Source organism: Arvicanthis niloticus, chromosome 28 (genome assembly GCF_011762505.2).
Source record: "Arvicanthis niloticus isolate mArvNil1 chromosome 28, mArvNil1.pat.X, whole genome shotgun sequence".
NCBI classification, from domain to species: domain Eukaryota; kingdom Metazoa; phylum Chordata; class Mammalia; order Rodentia; family Muridae; genus Arvicanthis; species Arvicanthis niloticus.
The window spans coordinates 18,042,386-18,055,827 of record NC_133436.1 but is presented as its reverse complement, the minus strand read 5'-3'; the positions used below and the strand labels follow the sequence as shown (position 1 = coordinate 18,055,827).

The 13,442-nt window shown below is 43.8% G+C and overlaps 1 protein-coding gene and 1 non-coding gene across 2 annotated transcripts in view; both read left to right on the top strand.

Annotated features, from left to right (window-relative positions):
• The window catches only part of Sash1 (SAM and SH3 domain containing 1), a 166,798-nt gene that overhangs the window by 60,148 nt on the left and 93,208 nt on the right, over window positions 1-13,442 (top strand). The gene's annotated exons all lie outside the window — the stretch shown is intronic.
• On the top strand, window positions 4,603-4,735 carry LOC143440201 (small nucleolar RNA SNORA36 family). Its single transcript, XR_013108043.1, has one exon. It is a non-coding gene; the product is annotated as a small nucleolar RNA SNORA36 family (small nucleolar RNA).

Below are 13,442 nucleotides of genomic sequence, written 5' to 3'. Positions count from 1 at the left end.
AGGAGGAGAAGGAGGAGAAGGAGGAGGAGAAGGAGGAGGAGGAAAAAACTCATAATGATAATAGTGTTAATTATGAGAAATGATCTTTTAAAATCTTATCCAACACATAATTATTAAGTACCTCTTGTGTGCCCAGCACTGGTTGTGGACCTGGTCACCAGCAGTGGAGCAGATGAAGCGTGTGCTCCCAGGAGCCATCATTCCACTGTATACTAGTACATTTGTTGAAATAAAATATCTGATGAGAATCACTCAGGGGAGAAGGGGGTTAATTTTGCCTGCAGTGTGAGTGGATGTAGTCCATTGTGGTTGGGAAGGGATGACAGTAGACAGTTGAGATGGCTGGACATTGCACTCCAAGCCAGGAGACAGAGAGATGAATGCTGGTACTCAAGTAGATGTCCCCTTCTTAGTCAATCCAGGACCCCATTCATAGGATGGCGTTGCCCACATTTAAGGTGATCTTCACTAAATTACTGAGTAATCTCTCCAGATAAGCTCCGAGACCCGTCTCCTGTGATTCTAAATCCTGTCAAGTTGACAAGCACTATTAACCATTGCAAGAACCGAAGGAGTCGCTGTAAGACTCCACCAAGTACAGTGGCAGGTTGTGCATAGTCAGTGGATATAACACTATTGACTTAATAAAGAGCAAATTGGATCAGATGGTGATGATCTTCCCAGCTCGACTTTGAACTCAGCTCAACCAGTGCTCCCTCCTCAGACTCCCACAGTTCTGGGACTATAGACATATGCCACTGTGTCCAGCTTGGAAACGGTTTTCTTATTTTTCCAAAGATTTATTTATTTTTAAGTGTGTGTGTGTGTGTATACACATGTGTGCATGTACTGAGTGTTTGTACATGTTCGATATGTGTGCACGAGCCTGAAGATGTCAGAAAACTGCATCAGGTCTCCTGGAATTGGAATTATAGTCCACTGTGAGCTGGGAGCCAAACTTGGGCCAATGGAAGAACATTTAGTACTTTAAAGTGCCAAGTCATCCCTCCAGCCCCATGCTTTCTTACTTTTATGGTGACCGATATGTAGGGCTTCCAGTGGCAAATGAATTTAGAATTCTTGAGTTAGTGTGTTTGGCAGCTGAAGAATTTAGGTATTGGTATTAGTCAATAATAGTCGCATGTATCTAGGTAGTCTAGATTATTCTCAACCTTCCTAATGTTGTGACCCTTAAAACACAATTTCTTGTGTTGTGATGACCCCCTAACCATAAAATTATTTTCATTGCTACTTCATAAATAATTTTGCTACTGCTATGAATCATAACGTAAATGTCGGTGTTTTCCGATGGTTTTAGGCAACCTCCATGAATGGGTTGTTCAACTCTAAGAGTTTTGCAACCCACAAGTTGAAAATCACTACTCCAAAGAACTCTGGGTGCTTGTTCTTATATATCTTCCCTTCTCTCTTAAATGCCAAGCACTAGGAATGAGCCTGACGTTTTCTGACATTTGCTCGATACAGGCTTTTCTCCAGAGTGTCCCTACATTTTGTCACATTTTCTGAGGTTGAAAACAAGACCCATAAAGCAAAACTTGAAGGAGTTATATCAGTTAAATACTGCACAAAACTCAACCCTAAAACAGTTGAGTTCAAGGTGAGTTATAACTCAGCTTCGGGTAGGAACTTTGTGTGATCGAGATGCTATCTGAGACATGAGACAGTAAAAGATAAATCCGGAAGGTTTTGGCAGCATGTTAACACTTGTCCCTGCAGACTTCAAGACCTGAAAAAAATAGCGAACCGGTGGTGGCGCAAGCGAACTGGTGGTGGCGCAGCGCGTAAGGCGGGCGCCTGCAGAGGGCGCGGGGGCCCTCTGCGTGCGTGCTCTCTAACCCGCGGGTTCGAATCCCACTCGCTCCCGTCCATCTCCTCCCGCGTCTCATGGGGAGAAAAAAAAAAGAAAGAAAGAAAAGAAAGAAAGAAAAGAGCCGGGCAGTGGTGGCGCACGCCTTTAATCCCAGCACTTGGGAGGCAGAGGCAGGTGGATTTCTGAGTTCGAGGCCAGCCTGGTCTACAGAGTGAGTTCCAGGACAGCCTGGGCTACACAGAGGAAAAAAAAAAAAAAAAAAAAAACTGAAAAAATGATGGTAATCATCAGAGAGCCAGTAGGACAGAGCTCCCTGAGCCAGCACCTAGCTGTATTAAAGGAGAAGCCAGGTAGAATGTGGGCAGCTATCAGTAGTTCTGTCACTGGAAATATGTCACTCTAAGTGGACTACCCTCAAACCTCTTAGCCAGAGGCAATTTATTAAACCTCCCTTTAGCTAAAGGAAGCTCTTTGAAAGAGGGAATTAGGGACCTACCCTCATTAATTAAAGATAAACCCTTGATTTTTTCCCCTGAAGCCAGAAAAGCTTTTGCGTACGTAATTATGGTTTGGTAGGAATCCGTGATACCACATCTAAACCCACACCCACAGAGATGCTTGGCCTAAGCGCCCCAGCGAGTACATCCAGGCTATTGAGAAGCTTCTTTTGTTCTTGTGTGAGCTACCCCTGAAACCTCTTGAGCATGTCCTGGGGTGGCCACAAGTAGTGTGATTCACTGGCTTATGTGCAAGTGACATCCATAGTCTGTTCCCTCTTTTCCCCTGGAATTGCTTGCTTTCAAAAGCATACATGAAACACAGCAAGCACTTCATGGTTTCCCTCCAAACTTGACATGGAGTGCAACTTCATGAATTTTGGGGGGGGGGGGGGCGGGGGAATATCGTCTATAACCTTTTCAGCCCCGCCCCACAATCGTGACACTTTTTGAGGTATTCTCTTTCATTGGTCAAATAATGAATTCACAGTGCACTGCAGGAGATGCTTGTAAGTTCTGCTCAACTGGTGGGTTTTAAAAATAGCTCCTGGATTTTGCAGTGTGGGGCGCCATGTGTGAGATCCGGGATGACATATGTGCTACATGTCGCAAAGCCCTTCACAAGTGTCACCCAATTAACTGCATGCCCTCTGACAGGTGGCGGGGCCCCTCTGTGGCTTACAGAAAGGCAGCCCCTGCTTGCCTTTCATTGACTCGGGACAGTGCCTCTGGGAGGGGGGTGTCTGAAGAGAGAAGGCACCTTTACCAAAAATTCTTATGGGTCTTAAGTAATTACGAAGTGAGTTTCAGCACCTCACTTTGCAACTTCTATCTTTTGCCAGACAGAGCCAGTTCTTTGTTCATTTGGTGGTGGTTGTGGTGGTGGTGGTGGTGGTGGTGGTGGTAGGAATTAGGGCTTTACCCAGGCTGGGCAAGTGCTTTGCCTCTGGATGACTTCTGACCAAAATCCCAAAGTCAGTCATTGCAAACAGGAATAGACCACCCTTTGGCCGTGTCTGTTGGAGAGATCTGCAGTCCAGGTAGTTGGGCTCTTCAAGACAGGCTAATGGATTCACATAGTGCTGGGAAATTGAGTCCATCCTGTACTTAGATGGCTGCTTTTTATTGGGACTGGTAGCAAGTAGAAGAGACTCAGGTACTAGGCCTATCAAAGAGGGGACAGAATCCCTGTCCCGAGAGAAGAGGAAAGTTACTGCACATTATGAGAGCCAGACCTTAGGAAAGGAACGGAACAGAAGGGTGGGCGCAGGCTAGGGAGTAGAGGAGGACAGGAAGCCCTAGAAGCTGAGGGAAGCCTTTTTGCATGAGCACCAACCACAGGGTTCAGCAGATGAGCACAGCGGTGTGGCCTGTGCACCCACTATGTATCAGGGACCCTCCATGGACTCAGCCACTCCTAACACAGACCTCTCTTTGTCTCAGCCTTTTCTTTGGTGCGAGTAAGTAGTAAAGCATCCTACCTGACAAGCTTTTGGGGGAAACTACATTTTAAAAAAAATGTGTGAAGTGCCTGGAACCGTGGGTGGTGTCAGACAAGGATTGGTTAAGTACTGTGAGCAAGAGAGAGGCCGGGAGTAAGGAAGACTGAGATTCTATTAGCTCAATTTGCGTTACTATGATGAAATACTTGAGATGACCAATTTATAAAGATAAAAGGTTAATTAAATTAGGCTCTTAATTTTGGAGGGTCTGATGTAAATCAAATGACACATTGCTTTGGGCCTCTGGCACCATGGTTGGCAGGGGGCTCTTGCAGGGTAACCCACACATCTCATGAGCCAGGGTCCTCCTAGCCCCTTTGAAAGCATTTCTGCGGTGAGTCTGTACTGATGATGTCTGTATTCATTGCTTTTCTGTTATTGTGATAAAACCGTTATGATCGAGACAACATGAAGAATAGGGAGTTTATTTTGCCTTCTGGTTCTAGAGGAGTGAGATTTGGTCATGGCCGGGCAGCGTGGCAGCAAGTGGCAGACATGGTAGCAGGAACGGGAAACAGCTTACACTCTAAGCGTGAAGCAGGGAGAGAGAGATGACCCTCACTGGGAATGATAGCAAGCTTTGAATCCTCAAAGTGTGACATACTTCTTCCAGCAAGGCCACATTTTTTTTAAGATCTCCCCAAACAGTGCCACCAACTGGGGGGGGGGCAAGAATTCAAACGCCCAAGACTACAGGAAACTTCTTCCATTTTCATTTACACTACACGATGTCTCCTTAGGTTCCACTTCCTAAAGATTGCGCTCCCCCACCCCCCAGAGTGTTGAGTTCAGTTCAGGGCAACTTCCCTGTTCTGTTAATTAAACTTTGGGACATTGAAAGTGGCTGAGAAAAAGTGATTGAATAGAGAGTATTTCTCTATTCATAGACTTCCTAGCCTACACCAATTAAAGCAAAAAATTTACCACCTCCCAGTAACCCTAGCCCAGGAGAAGTCTTTAAGATAAAGAGTTTTATAGGGTTGCCCATCCGAACTGAGACAGGCTTGATTTCTGGATGGAGATTCAGTGGGTGCTCTCAGGGGAGCGGATGCAGGGTGAGAATTGATGGGCCATCCTTGGTGGATACTTAGATAGTGTGTGGGGCTTACGAGCTTCACAGAGCAGGTAGCCCACAGGTATTTGCTCCCAGTCTTTCTGGAGTTAGACTGTCGCCGCAGTGTGGATTTCTTCTTTATATATATTATCTTGATTGGAATTATTTAAGAGTTGTTCTTTAAGAAGTCAGCTCTGCGATTTTATTGGCACTGCCCTCCTTTCTGGTGTTTTATGACCATCTCAGGATAAGTAAGGACAAATGTCTGTTTGTGATCCCTAGCAAAACCCTGGCACATGTGGCAGAAGATATTTATAGAGCCTGGTGCGGCTCCTACCCTTCCTTGAGTGTGTTTCTGCCATTGTTTTGCTTTACAGCTTCAGTATTCTGTCTTTCTTTCATGCTTCATGAATCAAATCTACAGTGTGAACACCTCATTAATAAAATTTGAATTGATTTATAAATTTTTATTGATAACCATTATGTGTAGCACGCTGGTTCTTTGTACCATAGTGTCTCACACCCCCCTGGTATTTTAATACTTTTTATTCACTTATTCATTCAACAAAGTGTTATTAGATCCTTAATCTACACAGATACTTTGTTAGGGCTTGACACAACAGTGCCTGGAGGCCTTGTTGGCAGGAGAATGATTATCCCCTACCTGTCATGGGAAGACCGGACGCAGTCCCAGAGGTCCACGGAAGCAGATGGAGAATGTGAAGCTTTGAATTTTGTTAAGGTTCTGTCAAAAAAAAAATAACACTTTAACCTTGTACTTGAATCATGATCTTCAAAAAAATGTCTTCAGTCTTTGCTCAGCACTAAAGTTGCCTGGTGATTCCTTGTTTTCTGTTTGTACTTCTCAGAGGGAGCAGCTCTAGAACACTTTTGTTGAGATTTTTTTTTCCCCCTTCCCCTTTCCCTCTTGCTCCAGCCCTGCTCACTTCAGCCCTGCTCACTTCAGCCCAAAGGTTGTTATTTATTTATTATATGTAAGTACACTGTAGCTGTCTTCAGACACCCCATAAGAGTGCATCAGATCTCATTACGGATGGTTGTGAGCCACCATGTGGTTGTTGGGATTTGAACTCATGACCTCCGGAAGAACAGTCAGTGTCCTTAACCACTGAGCCATCTCTCCAGCCCTGGTGAGATTCTGTTTGTCAAATTATATAGAATGAATGAATGAAAAGGGTCAGGTATGAATGCTTTGATTTGCATACATTGTTTTAAGGCTCCATAGGGAAAAGTATGTCTGGCTTGGCAGTGGTTTCCTACACTTTAGAAGTTAAGCTCTTTAAAAAAAACAAAGCACTGAGGGGCTGGAGTGGTGGGTCAGCCGTTAACAGTACTTTCTACTGTTGTAGAAAACCAGAGCTTGGTGCCCAGCATACATGTCAGCTGGATGATAACTATCTGTATCTCTATTTCCAGAGGATCTCATGTCCTCTGCTGGCCTGTGTGGGCACTCACACATGCACACACATGTGTGCACGTACATACACACACAATACAAAAAAACAAAACCTACCTTAACAATAAAACCAAAACACCAGCTCTGTTTGTGTTGTGGACAAACCCTTTCGAACCTTGTTTTTCTAGCTATAACCCTACCTGTGTTGACTTCCCTTTTAAATAGACTTGTGGTTAGGGACATTGCCAGTCTCCGCATCCTGTCTTCCCAGCTAAATCACCCACAGTTTCCAGGCTCCCTGCTTTTATCTGCCTTGCTATGGACCTAGGAAAGGACCATGTGTGTTCTGCCCTTGACCGTCCTGTCTGAATATGTTTCCTGTTTGTACTCTTGGGGGGGGGGAGGGTTTGTTTGCTTTGCCTGAGAATATAACAGTATAAGAATATATATATATGAGAATATAACAGTATAAGAATATATATATGAGAATATAACAGTATAACAGTTTTCTGATCACCAACTTTATGCTATTTAGGTGACTGGGGTCTAACTGAGAAGAGACGAGAAAATACCTTCATTCTACCTTTCCATACTACTACAGTGTGTATGTGTGTATGTATATACACAAATTATATATATATATATATATATATATGATCAACCAATATAGAATATTTTTTGTACATGCATACTTTCATGTCTTTATTTCTGTGACTTATTTCTTAAAATCATGAGCCTATTTTTCTTTCTTTTTTTTTTTTTTTTTTTTTTTGGTTTTTTGAGACAGGGTTTCTCTATATAGCCTTGGCTGTCCTGGAACTCACTAGGTAGACCAGATTGGCCTTGAACTCAGAAATCCGCCTGCCTCTGCCTCCCAAGTGCTGGGATTAAAGGCGTGCGCCACCATTGCCCCGCCCTATTTTTCACTTGAAGTAATATTTCTTATTAATTTATCAGCACTCCCCTCCTCTCTCCGACTCTTTCTCCTCCTCCCCTCCAGATCCTCCTCCCCCTTTCTCTCGCGCATGTGTGTGTATGTCTCTCTCTCTCTCTCTCTCTCTCTCTCTCTCTCTCTCTCTCTCTGTGTGTGTGTGTGTGTGTGTGTGTGTGTGTGTAGGGACACACGTTTGTCGACGTGTATGCCTGTGCATATGTATGGACAGAGGTCAATGTCTGGATTCTTTTTTAATGGCTTTTATCTTAGATTTTGAGACAGGATCTGCCACTGAGCCTGGAGTTCAGTGATTGGCTGACCATCAAGCCCCAGGTATCTTCCTACCGTCCTCTCTCCAGGGATGGATCTACACATTCACACATGGCAGTGTGGATCTGCAGAGCAGCCCCAGTGCAGACAGTCTGTACATTGACCCTTTAGCTTGTTAGCTTATATGGCATACCCTTAGGTGGAAAATGTGTCCTTTCTGTTCTGTGTTTCCACGGTACTGGGACTAGAACCCCGGGCCTCACATGTGCTAAACACAGATTCTTGCATTGAGCTACACCACCAGGCCCAGAGAGAGGGGGTGGGTGAGATGGGGGGGGGGGGAAGATAGAGATACAGAGACACAGAGATACAGAGAGTCAGAGACACAGAGAGTCAGAGACACAGAGAGTCAGAGAAAGAGTTCCTCAAGGTAATAGAGAGAAGTAGGCGTTTCAGACTAAAATTTCTCTCACTGGTGAGCAGCAATGTCCTGGCTTCAGTGGCTTCAGTATTGGTACAGTACCCACAGTCATTAATGCTCAGTAAACGTGTTACAATAGCTACTTTCCCCATTACTGTGATCAACTAACTACTTGACGGTCTTAGTTACATAGTTGTCCCTCCCCCCCGCCCCTGCCCTGCTCCTGTTTGTGATAAGTACCCCAGCCAAATCAACCTAAGGGGGAAAGGGTTTATTTTGGTTGACATGTCCAGACAAGAGTGCATCAAGGCAGTGAGGGTCTGAAAGCAGAACCACAAAGCCATCCCGTCAGACATCAGCAGTCTGTAGGCAGATACCCAGCTAAACTTCTCTGCAAATGTCCTTAAAGACATACCCAGAGTTGTGTCTTCTAAGTCATTCCAAATCCAGTCACATAGATGAGGGTTAACCATCCATTAACAATCCACGGTGTTGTGGATTGTCTTCACAGGGCCAATTGCTGCTTCCTGGTTGAGCTGCCGCAACCATGCATAATGTAAGCGGGCATTTGGGCCTGCTGGGTGGACTTTATCCTGGTTATGGTGCTTCTCCTCTTCCCTTCCCCACTGTAGCAGTTAGTACAGAGTGGAGTGGTGCTGTTTAGAGTTGTAGAGAGCAAACGTAGGCCTTGTGGCTGTGAAGTAACAAACGAGATCTTGACAAATGGCTGCTGCTGTGCAGTGCTGGGAGATTTATGTTTAGACCAGAGTAAACTATGCATCCAGGTAATAATTTTGAGCAATGAAGTAAGTTTGCTACAGGAATCGTTAAAGAAACAGATAAATCACAGTAATTTCAACATGGCACTTTTGCCATTCAATAAATGGGTATTTTAAATTTCATTTGCTTTTGAACGAAGTTCAATAATTTATAGAGTCAGTCATTCAAAGATTAATGCTCAGGAGGGAAGAAAATCACCACACAAGAAAAGAAACATATCATTTATGTATATTATATTGGAGCCTTCCCTGCCTCCGTTTCCATTATAAATCCGATTTTGCAAGCATGTGTTATAAAAAGTTTGCCACGGGCTAAACTTTGACATTTGTCTCAACCTCCTGAGACTTTTTTTTTTTTAATTTGGTTTTCTTTCTCAAATAGTATAACAGCTAGTTAAGGGTTGTTTTATTTTTTTTTTCTAGAGGTGTGTGTGTGTGTGTGCACACACGTGCATGCAGGTGTTCCTTGCATGTGTGTGCATGTGGAAATCAGTGTTGGGTGTTTTTCTCAGTTATTCTCTTTCACCTTAGTGTGAGTGTGTGAGCAAGTCTGAGTGTATGAGAGTGAGTGAGTGTGTGTGTGTGAGAGAGAGTGAGTGTGTGAGAGTGAGTGTATGTGTTGCCCACATGTGCGGGTGTGAAGGCCAGATGTTGCCACTGGGTGTCACGTAGACCTACTAAGCCTTGAAAGTCAGGGGTAATTGTGTTTAAATCTTCTCATGAAAAGCTTCTTTATGTGAAATGCTGTTACATGTTGTATGTTTCTGTGCGTGTGCGCATGCACATGCAGTGCTCAGGGAAGGATCAGAAGATAACTTTAGGGACTTGGTTCTCTCCTTCTATCATGTGGACCCAGGGATTGAACTTAGGTTATCACGTTTGGCAGGGAGTGCTCTTACCCACTGAGTCATCTCACTGGCCCTAAAGCACATTTTAAATTTACCAATGTTGACTACGAGACTCCCTGAGTTAAAACAGCAGACCAGTGAGAGCATGAGGCATTTTGCTTTTCCCTCATGTTCCACTAAGTGAGCCATGGAGCCCGGCTTTTTCCACCTCCTTTGTGGTCCTTGTGGAGGAGGAGAAGTTGGCCCTGAGCTGAGTTGGTGGGTGCTTGGTGTTCTTCCTTTCTGTCTTTGGAACAGCACAGTGGTTTGTCCCTCCTTCCTTTCCAGCTGTAAAGTTCATTTGGCGTGGGACTCTGGCAGGAATAAGGGACAGCGAAATGTGAATTTCCACAAGAACTTGGAAACATCTGGAGAGAGGGATGGGTCATGGAAGCTATTTTCCAGGACCTTATTTCTGCCCTCAGGTGGATTTGGAGTCTGGTGTATAGCATAGCAGGTTAGAATACATTAGAAAAAAAGTATTCACTTAATGCCTTAGTGTTGCATTTCTTCTACTTGTTGGGTAAAGTAACTGGACTACACATGTGCACACATGGACAAGCAGGTGGGGGCACACATGTGCATATCTGTTGATTTTTTTTTGTCAAGCAACTGGTTTTGCGTTGAGCTGTGTATCTGTGCAAATATATTTTTTTCTTACAGAAATACACTTTAAGCTTGAGAGTCTTTACGTATTGTTTCCGATGCTTAAGTCTCTGCCTTCCAGTTTGGACTGTCAGCAGCAGGCATGCTGACTGCACCAGGGATCCACACAAGACCAGTTGGACTTATGTTCAAGCTCTGTCTTGTAAAAAAAAATTATGTGTCAAGTTTGCTACAGAAATAGAAATACTCTAAACAAATGGCAAGAAGAAAAAACAGGAGGATGGGCTGGCGGGATGATGGCTCAGAGGGTGAAGTGGATCTAGCCAGAGCCTGACACCCCCAAGTCCAACCCCTGGAGCCTACAGTACAAGGAGCAAACTGGTCCCCAAAGTTATTCTTTGACCTCCACAAACACTCTGTGGTACACTCATACTCCTCCCATCACAATAATATACATATATGATTATTATGTTATATAATAAATATATATTTATATATGCATGTATATATACATGTAGTATATAGGTACACATATATAATTAATATATTGTATTATATATGTGATATATATGTAATATATATTACATGTATATATACACGCATATATGAATATGTGTGTATATGTGTGTGTACACACACATACTTCACACATAGGGCAGTGAAGTTCTGTGGTTCTTCATAAGCTAGGGTGTAGGCTAAGAGGCCGAGCAAGCAGCCAGTCCCTTAAGATGTTTTCCCTCATTCAGGCTGTTTGTGCACAATTAACTGTCTTCTCAGATCTACCCATTTTGGCACACTCATTGTTTTTCTTGTGGCAAAAACAAAAACCAGCCTACATGGCGTGCAACCCACCCTCCTTCTGGTTTCAATGTATACAGTACAGCATCACCCACCACATGCAGCGTTGAGCAGCGGCTTCCCAGAGCCCACCCTTTCACCCTGTGAGAAAGCGCGCTGTTGGAGACGGCCTGTGTCTGGGCCTGATTTTCACCACATCCTCACATCTGTGGCTTTACTCCGAATCGTCCTCTCTCTCTGCCGCTTTTCTCCGTCAGCACAGTTCCTCTGCTGGTCCTTTATGATCGTGTTAATCATGACTCATAATGAACTTAGTACAGAGGCCCATGAGGACGCATTACTGCACATGACCATGACCTGTCTGATTCCTAGATGTTGGTTGAGGCAAACCAAACAGCTCCTAAAGTCATGTAGTCCTGAAGAATAGATCGAACCATAGTTAAACTGCTGCAACCAGATTAGTGAAGAAATCAGAATCATTTGATAGTTTGAACTATAGACTGCTTCTGCCTGTGCACCATCATCTTACAATAAGCTGGTTGGGGAATGATAACCAGTGCCTTGGCTAACCCTAACCTGATAACTTGAGTTCTGCCAACTTTGACACGCTAGGCTCAGCCATTTATCCCCAGTATGCTAATTTCAGATGTGGGAAATAATAATGAGCACACAGGAGATTTATTCAAAGTAGCCATGTTAGGAGGAGGGACAGATAAAGGTGGGAGAAGGGAGGGCTGTCCACTGGCCGAATCCATTTTCTAAGTGACCTCTAAGAGATGGTTTCAAAATGCCAGGTCTGCCTAACTGGCCTCTCCGAAGCTGCATAGGGGTGAGGCCTGAGGTTTGCTAAGAACACAGGTTTCTTACAAATCAAAGGTTCAAATATGTCTTCTAACAGCGCGCTAAGGTTTGCTAAGAACACAAGTTTCTTACAAATCAAAGGTTCAAATATGTCTTCTAACAGCGCGCGCGCGTGTACACACACACACACACACACACACACACACACACACACACACACACACACCTTCTTTCAGTAAATGGAGTTTCAGGGCAAAAGCCTGGCCCCAGCAGTCTCAATAGGCTCAGCTGCTCATCTCAAAGAGTAATCTGAAAAAGCAGGGAGAGAGAACATTTAATCAACATTACCACATCGGGTAAAACAGATAAAAGATCCAGTGACTCCAAGTCTGTTTTCAGGGTACTGACGTGCTTTTGGAAGATCAGGGGTCTGCATAGGTGGGCCGTCTTGGTCAAAACGTGGTCTGCTTGACCCTTGTTTGGACTCTGTGAGGGTGGTCTGAAAATGTCTAGTCTCATTCATGCATAAGAGTATAAATCTGATCCCTCTATGATGAACAGTCGTACTCTAGGGTATAGATAATTATTGTCATCTACTCTAGGAATCCGAGGTGACTACAGGATCAGGATCAGGACCTAGCTTTATGCCTTCTACTGAAGTAAAGGGGTCAGACAGGTGCACAGTGAAGGCAGAGGTGTCAGACTTTGAGTTAGCAGTGGCCTAGGTGTGGCCCAGGTGAAGAGTCAATGCTTTTAGTCTGTTTATTTGTTTTGTTTTGCCCGAAACAATTTCTAAGTGTGTGCTCTTTACCACGCCTTTGGAGACTTGCCTTGGATACGAACCTTTGTTTACACTGGTGTTGATTTGGAAATTAGTCTCTTAAAAGCAAAAGAAAAGAAAAGAAAACAAAAACAACCGATTGAGTCTCTGTTCTGTGAGGAAGGCTCTCCGTGCCCATTGAATTACATCCACATGTTTTCGTGGTACAACTTTCACATGCAAACCCCCAGAGCTCATCTCAGCCCACTATTTGCATCAGATGCTACTTATGCCTCTCTCTCCCAGTTTGTTTTTACCTTTCCAAGGGAATCACAGCCTTTCCTATAAAAGCAGGGTTTTATAGGACATGGTTTTATCTCTAGAATTGATTCCTCTGTCCTTGTGATATAATGGTTCTCAATAAACTCACAGCATCATGCATTTTTATATCATTCATAACCTGTAAGCTGAGAGCTTTTATAAATTTTCAAGCAGGCCAGTTCATTTGTATTATATTATATGGTAATTTTAAAAAAAGAAAAGGCTGAAAAAATATCCAGTTAGTTTTTCAGCTTTCTAACACACATTTACAACAAGCTTTATATTACTTGAATTCTTCGAATACATTTAGAATTTCAAAAAACCACCTTGGGAGTTGCCAAGATGGTTGTCCCAGCAGGTAAAAGCACTCTGCTAGCAGACCTGTCGACCTGAGTTTAATCCCAGGAGCCCACATGGTGGAAGGCATGAGTTGACGCTTCCACGATGACCTTTGACCTCCACGTGCATGCCAGGACACCAGTCTGCTGTCCTGTTCTCCCCACTCACCCCCAAGAAATATAGACAAATAAATATAAAATAATGAGGTCTGAACTCTGCTGTTAT